The sequence below is a fragment of the Brienomyrus brachyistius genome, chromosome 4, assembly GCF_023856365.1.
Source record: "Brienomyrus brachyistius isolate T26 chromosome 4, BBRACH_0.4, whole genome shotgun sequence".
In the NCBI taxonomy this organism is placed as follows: domain Eukaryota; kingdom Metazoa; phylum Chordata; class Actinopteri; order Osteoglossiformes; family Mormyridae; genus Brienomyrus; species Brienomyrus brachyistius.
Genome location: NC_064536.1, coordinates 30,840,012 through 30,847,193, shown reverse-complemented (window position 1 = coordinate 30,847,193; position 7,182 = coordinate 30,840,012). Strand labels below are relative to the sequence as shown.

Below are 7,182 nucleotides of genomic sequence, written 5' to 3'. Positions count from 1 at the left end.
GCTGAGCTGCGTGTCGCGAGCTAGGAAGCCGTGAGCTGAGAGGCCACGAGCTGAGCCGCGTTCCGCAAGCTGGGATGCCCTAAGCTGAGCCGCGTCCTGTGAGCTAGGAGGCAGCAAGCTGAGCCATGACCGATGAGCTAGGAAGCCGTGGTCTGAGCCGTGTTACGCAAGCTAAGAGGGCGCAAACTGCACCGCCTCGAGCCACATTACTGAAATAGTAGTATAAAGCATCCAAGAATTTATCATCCTCCCCTGCCATCTGGAGTGAGACCAAGTCAGGCTCAGACACTAATAAGTCTTCTCGAAATAAAACTCCTCGGACTCCTTTTTGAGAAGTGATATTTAGAGAATTTTGTGCCTAGAACCCCGGCAGAAATAAAATAAAATCTCTGGAGCGCAATTTTTTCCGCCATCAGATCACTCGAGGAAGGCTTGAGGTAGAAGGCCGCGAATAGAGTTGCGTGGCATGAGCTGGAAGACCACGAGCTGAGCCGCGTGGCGTGAGCAATGAGGCTCTGAGCTGAGCCACGTGGCGCGAGCGAGGAGGCCGCAGGCTGAGCTGCGTGTCGCGAGCTAGGAAGCCGTGAGCTGAGAGGCCACGAGCTGAGCCGCGTTCCGCAAGCTGGGATGCCCTAAGCTGAGCCGCGTCCTGTGAGCTAGGAGGCAGCAAGCTGAGCCATGACCGATGAGCTAGGAAGCCGTGGTCTGAGCCGTGTTATGCAAGCTAAGAGGGCGCAAACTGCACCGCCTCGAGCCACATTACTGAAATAGTAGTATAAAGCATCCAAGAATTTATCATCCTCACCTGCCATCTGGAGTGAGACCAAGTCAGACTCAGACACTAATAAGTCTTCTCGAAATAAAACTCCTCGGACTCCTTTTTGAGAAGTGATATTTAGAGAATTTTGTGCCTAGAACCCCGGCAGAAATAAAATAAAATCTCTGGAGCGCAATTTTTTCCGCCATCAGATCACTCGAGGAAGGCTTGAGGTAGAAGGCCGCGAATAGAGTTGCGTGGCATGAGCTGGAAGACCACGAGCTGAGCCGCGTGGCGTGAGCAATGAGGCTCTGAGCTGAGCCACGTGGCGCGAGCGAGGAGGCCGCAGGCTGAGCTGCGTGTCGCGAGCTAGGAAGCCGTGAGCTGAGAGGCCACGAGCTGAGCCGCGTTCCGCAAGCTGGGATGCCCTAAGCTGAGCCGCGTCCTGTGAGCTAGGAGGCAGCGAGCTGAGCCATGACCGATGAGCTAGGAAGCCGTGGTCTGAGCCGTGTTCCGCAAGCTAAGAGGGCGCAAACTGCACCGCCTCGAGCCACATTACTGAAATAGTAGTATAAAGCATCCAAGAATTTATCATCCTCCCCTGCCATCTGGAGTGAGACCAAGTCAGACTCAGACACTAATAAGTCTTCTCGAAATAAAAGACTCCTCGGACTCCTTTTTGAGAAGTGATATTTAGAGAATTTTGTGCCTAGAACCCCGGCAGAAATAAAATCAAATCTCTGGAGCGCAATTTTTTCCGCCATCAGATCACTCGAGGAAGGCTTGAGGTAGAAGGCCGCGAATAGAGTTGCGTGGCATGAGCTGGAAGACCACGAGCTGAGCCGCGTGGCGTGAGCAATGAGGCTCTGAGCTGAGCCACGTGGCGCGAGCGAGGAGGCCGCAGGCTGAGCTGCGTGTCGCGAGCTAGGAAGCCGTGAGCTGAGAGGCCACGAGCTGAGCCGCGTTCCGCAAGCTGGGATGCCCTAAGCTGAGCCGCGTCCTGTGAGCTAGGAGGCAGCGAGCTGAGCCATGACCGATGAGCTAGGAAGCCGTGGTCTGAGCCGTGTTACGCAACCAAGAGGGCGCAAACTGCACCGCCTCGAGCCACATTACTGAAATAGTAGTATAAAGCATCCAAGAATTTATCATCCTCCCCTGCCATCTGGAGTGAGACCAAGTAAGACTCAGACACTAATAAGTCTTCTCGAAATAAGACTCCTCAGACTCCTTTTTGAGAAGTGATATTTAGAGAATTTTGTGCCTAGAACCCCGGCAGAAATAAAATAAAATCTCTGGAGCGCAATTTTTTCCGCCATCAGATCACTCGAGGAAGGCTTGAGGTAGAAGGCCGCGAATAGAGTTGCGTGGCATGAGCTGGAAGACCACGAGCTCAGCCGCGTTGCGTGAGCTGAGAGGCCTAAATAATCAGACACAGCTGGGCTAGATCGGGGAAGCACATGTGGATAATCAGGGGGCGTGGCACACACAAGGATCGTATGAGCCGGGCATGACACTCCTTTTTGCGAAGTGATATTTAGAGAATTTTGTGCCTGGATCCCCGTCAGAAACAAAATAATAAAAACTCTGGAGGGCAACGTTTTTCATCATAAGGTCACTTGTGGATGGCGTGCGGTGAGAGGCCGTGAACAGAGGTACGTGGCATGAGCTGGAAGACCACGAGCTCAGCCGCGTTGCGTGAGGTAGGAGGCCACAGGCTGAGCTGTGTGTTGTGAGCTACGAAGCCCTGAGCTCAGACGCCACAAGCTGAGCTGCGTTCCGGAAGTTGGGATGCCCCAAGCTGAGCCGTATCCTCAGAGCCAGGAGTCAGCCAGCTTAGCCATGTCCGACGAGCTAGGAAGCCGTGGCCTGAGCCGTGTCCCGCGAGCTATGAGACCGCAACCTGTACCACCATGAATTGTATGTTTATTTAAAACTAAACAAAAGGACATTTCTTAACATATTACTTTAAAATCTCAAACATATTAATTAACTTATGTAAATATCCTACCATGTGTGCACCTTACAGTTTGGCATCTGATAAGCTTGTGTTTCTGTGTAATTGGTTTGGTGCTCATTGGGTGCCTGTTGTAATCCATTTAAGGACTGCAAATGAAGAACGTGTTTTCCCATGGTAAGCAAGTCTCCTTGTCTCTCTGCTCTCGCGATGCCTCGGCCTGCTCAGCACCACAACACTTAACAAACGCACTACTCGGCCATTAACATTAACATGTAGTTCCATTCTGCTGTACAGGTAAATAAACACTAACATCTCTCACTCTTCTTAAAACAGATAAAATCAAATGTAACAGATAAGTATAACAAGGGTCTATTAATCAGTAAACATGACCTTAAATTTACAAATGAGAATTTACAGAAAATACACAAAAAAATTCATATAGCATTTCTTCCTTCATATCATCTTTTTCTTATCATGGCGAGTCACTTAAGAAGTAAACATACGAATAAATACGAACGAGTACACCCACAAACATACCAAAACCCAAATGCTTTGTGTGCGTCTTACTGAGCTTGAGCTGAGCAGAGTGCACATGCTATACAACAAGCTGGCCTCAGGTCGTTCTGTTCCCGCCACTGGGGAAGAAGTTTCAGATAGCCGCTTAGACAATTTATTAATGTATTAATAAATGAATTCTGTTTTCCCTCAATGACTGTTTTATTTTTTTAAAACTACTGTGTTACAGCTTTCTAATAAAAATTAATCTATCACACCCACAGAGAGCTGGGCCGGATATCGAAACCACAAGCCCAGCTAGAGGTTAACTTGCTCTCCAAACCTGCTGCAGAGTGAAAGACAACCAGGTCTAGTCTCAACCCCTGAGGCTGATCGTGATCACTGATCTGGACCCCCTTGCCTTCTCACTCTGGATCTTCAATTCCACATCACTCATCCCCCTCCCTCTGAGCCTCAACGCCTACTTCTAGCAGAAAACAGCAATATTACCATTATTTTGCAATTATTATACTTTTTAACATCACATCTGTCTATGACAGACAGGTTGACCCAAGACCAAGCTACGCCCTGCCCTTAGTACCTCAGTTGACATCCCTGATGGATCATTTCATCCTATGCCTATGCAAGGAGGGAAGTGATGATGAAATGCCTCCTTCTGTTACCAAAGAACAAGGGATAAGGTCTTTTCCTAACGTCACTGGGTGTTTCACTGTGGGAGATAGACGGCTCCCAGAATGCACAGCAGTATCCCGAATAAGGAAACTATGAACACCCAAAAGCTGATTCTTATACCAGTTCTGAGTGGTTGGCCTCCAACACTACATATGCATGGATGAGTCAGCCTGAGACAGCCTGTAAAAACACACAAATGTGTACAGTGTAGCTCAGCTTGCCACATTACAGATATTCTGGCCTGATACCCCCTAAACAAAGCCCATGATGTGGCCACACTGTAAAAAGTAATACCTAGATCTAACTTATAAAAAGTGAGGCAAGTGGCTGCATTGGATGTTTTAAGTTGAGTCAACTTGCAGCCTTTTTTAAGTGTAATAAACACTGTAACATTACTTAATACAAACACAACAAAATCAAGTTGAGTTAACTAATAGTACTAGTATTGCTCAGTTAGATAAACCTACTTTTATTGGTACAGGTAACTTATTTATGGGTTGCTACAAGTAACCTGTACTCATTTAATTAGGTTTTATTAACTTTATTTTCTCAGTACAATTAACCTAATCAAATGTGAATAAACATTTTAATTGAGTCCTGCCTATAACCTCAGAAAAAAATCTAAATGGCTATATAGTCTAAGTACTACAGTGATTAACTGTACATAAACAGGCTTTGTCAAAAACAGTTACAAATTAAATTGAAGAAGAAAAAGATGGGAAGATAGATTGAAAACAATAACATTTATTCAATGTCAACCAGTTTCACTTTTAACAGGGACTACAAAACAGCCAATAAATGTCAGATGCCACTGAGAAATAATCTAAGACAACTTGGTAAGGAGATTTGCATACTTGGATGATGGCTTAGGACGCATGGCGTCCAATCCCACAAAGAGATATAATATATATACATACATATATATATATATATATATACAAAGGTATACACCATTTTTGAGGGATACTTGAGGTCGAGGGCATAGGTAAGTCCAAACAGGAGGCAGCATGCTTTCGACAGGTTTGGCACACCTCTGACCACAGGCTGTCCTTCTATGATGATCCCAATCATGTCGGGCTGATGGCATATGTAAATTTTCAGTGGGCAACTGCCAAGCTCAGCGTGCACCTCTGTTTCATCATGACTCTATTGGTGGAGACAAAAAAGAATCAAGAGTTTGGTCAGACAAACAAGTAATGAGATAAATATGTATACCTCACAATATGAATACATACAAACAGAAAAATAGACAAGTAGCTCTAAGCACGATACATACGTGGTGGACACTGATGAGGTCTTCCTGTCTCTCCCCCACATACTCAATCAGGCATCTCAGGACCACTTCTCTCCTTTTCTCCACAGAGGCAGATGGGTCCTGTTAAAAAGTAAAATCTGATTAAAATTCACAGCCTGATGTCAGATTGCTGTTAAAGGTCCTACTATACATGTAGCTCTGTACTACAAGATCTCACACTAGCACCGGCATTTCAAAAAAACAAAACAAAAAAGCATATTGCATGTGCATGTTGTTTACTCAAAAACGTCAAGGGGACAATTCACAAATTTGAGATTTAACTGTCCAAGTAGGCTGTGTTCATTAATATGAATCAAGCTTCTATTAGTACATTGTCTATTTCTCACCTCAAATGCTTTCTTAAACAAGTTTTAGTGGACCTTTCATGTGTAAAGAGACTGCTTAGAAGCAAGGCACAGTCTTGGAAAATGGTGACAAGGGAATTGCATTACTTATGCAATTACATACATATGCAGCCAACATGTCTATTAACCAATAGAACAGTCGTGGAGTACACAGAGGAAGTGTAACTTCACTGAATGTTTGGGCATACATTTTCACACTAGATCATCATAATAGCAAGGTCATGTTAACTCACTGTGGGGGCTAACTATCCCCTTAAACTATGCTACCTTTAGAACAATGCCTTACATGTAGTTGTCTTTTAAAGAATGAGAGGTGGGGGGGTCTCATGATCAGTCTCTGGGTAGTATGAATGTGCTCATTTAATTTTTTAATCTTTAGTTAACGTTAACTTAAACTAATATTTGACATTAAACTGTAAGGCAAACGTCATAGACAAAACAGGTTAACATTAGTTCTACGCTAGTTTAAAGTAACGCTAACTTACGATTAAAAGTGATATTATTGGTAAAATTAAAACCAACGTAGCCTTGAAACACATAGTATACATGACTACAGCACTTATTTAACTTCATATTAACAACACGGTCTCAACCGGCATCTTGCCTACAAGACCACACTGCTTCTACACTGTGCAGCCAACTTAGCGTGCGATGTGTGCAGGATAGCTAGCTATACAGTACAACTTGCAAACTTAACCTCAGCTCCTTAGTGGAGTAGCGATTTTGCGTGACTTTACATCACCAATCATTTGGTAAAATTGCTCAACTTACCGTGTTAACCAGTCCCTGAAATCCAGATCCGCTGCAGCGAACAACAGCCGAGAAAAATGCTGCACCTGCGTGGGAAAGTCCCCGCCAGTGAAAAAAGGATAATGCCAACTTACAATAATTTTTAAATATTTAAGTTTGATGAACACAAATGCTACATCGGCAGCTGCTCTAATAAAATGTGTATGTCAACTCACTTTTATAACATTTCTTGTACACAACAACCACATACAAATAACTAACCTGAATAAATTGCAATTGTTTTATTTACAATATATAGTTATGTAAAAAACTGATATATTTTAAGTAAAGAGGAAGTATATTGAGACCTTTTAGTAAAAAACAAATAAAATAAACTAGATTACAAATATTTAAAATATATAAAACCTACTTTGTGGGTGTAGCACTTTTTACAGTGCACATCTCTAACAGAATGGGCATCGTATCGCATCCAATCGCACTGCATCACAATAGGGGTGAATCACATCATACCACGTTAGTAGTTTTTTCATATGTATCTTCGGATGGTTGCCAGTCGGATGGTTGCATTGAGATGTGCATCACATCAGCCTCAGTGATGGAGAGGCACACCCCTAATGTATAAGCTTAGGGTATAGCTTGTACAATGCAGTGAGGAAGCCTCTGGCGGGACAGTGATTTGCCCCTCTGGGGTGTAGGCCAGGACATGACCAGCTGATGGTACCTCCTGCAGCCCGCTGTCCTGTGTACATACACAGGCAGGGTCTGAACTGGATACAATGTACTCAGCTTCTGCTCCTCAGCAGAGGAAAGAGGAGGGGGGTAGAAAGCTGTCAGCTCCAGCGAAGAGAATCTGTAGAATCAATATTGTGAC

General features: G+C 44.4%; 1 long non-coding RNA gene across 2 annotated transcripts; it reads right to left on the bottom strand.

Moving 5' to 3' along the window:
• Positions 1–4,838: 4,838 nt before the first annotated feature.
• Positions 4,839–6,745, bottom strand: LOC125740353 (uncharacterized). Of its 2 annotated transcripts, XR_007397576.1 has the most exons (4): positions 6,721–6,745; positions 6,333–6,397; positions 5,179–5,277; positions 4,839–5,048 (listed from the first exon to the last, which is right to left on the bottom strand). It is a non-coding gene; the product is annotated as an uncharacterized LOC125740353 (long non-coding RNA). The 2 variants fall into 2 exon arrangements; XR_007397574.1 differs by lacking the exon at positions 6,721–6,745 and having other exon boundaries at positions 6,333–6,580.
• Between the last annotated feature and the right edge of the window lie 437 nt (positions 6,746–7,182).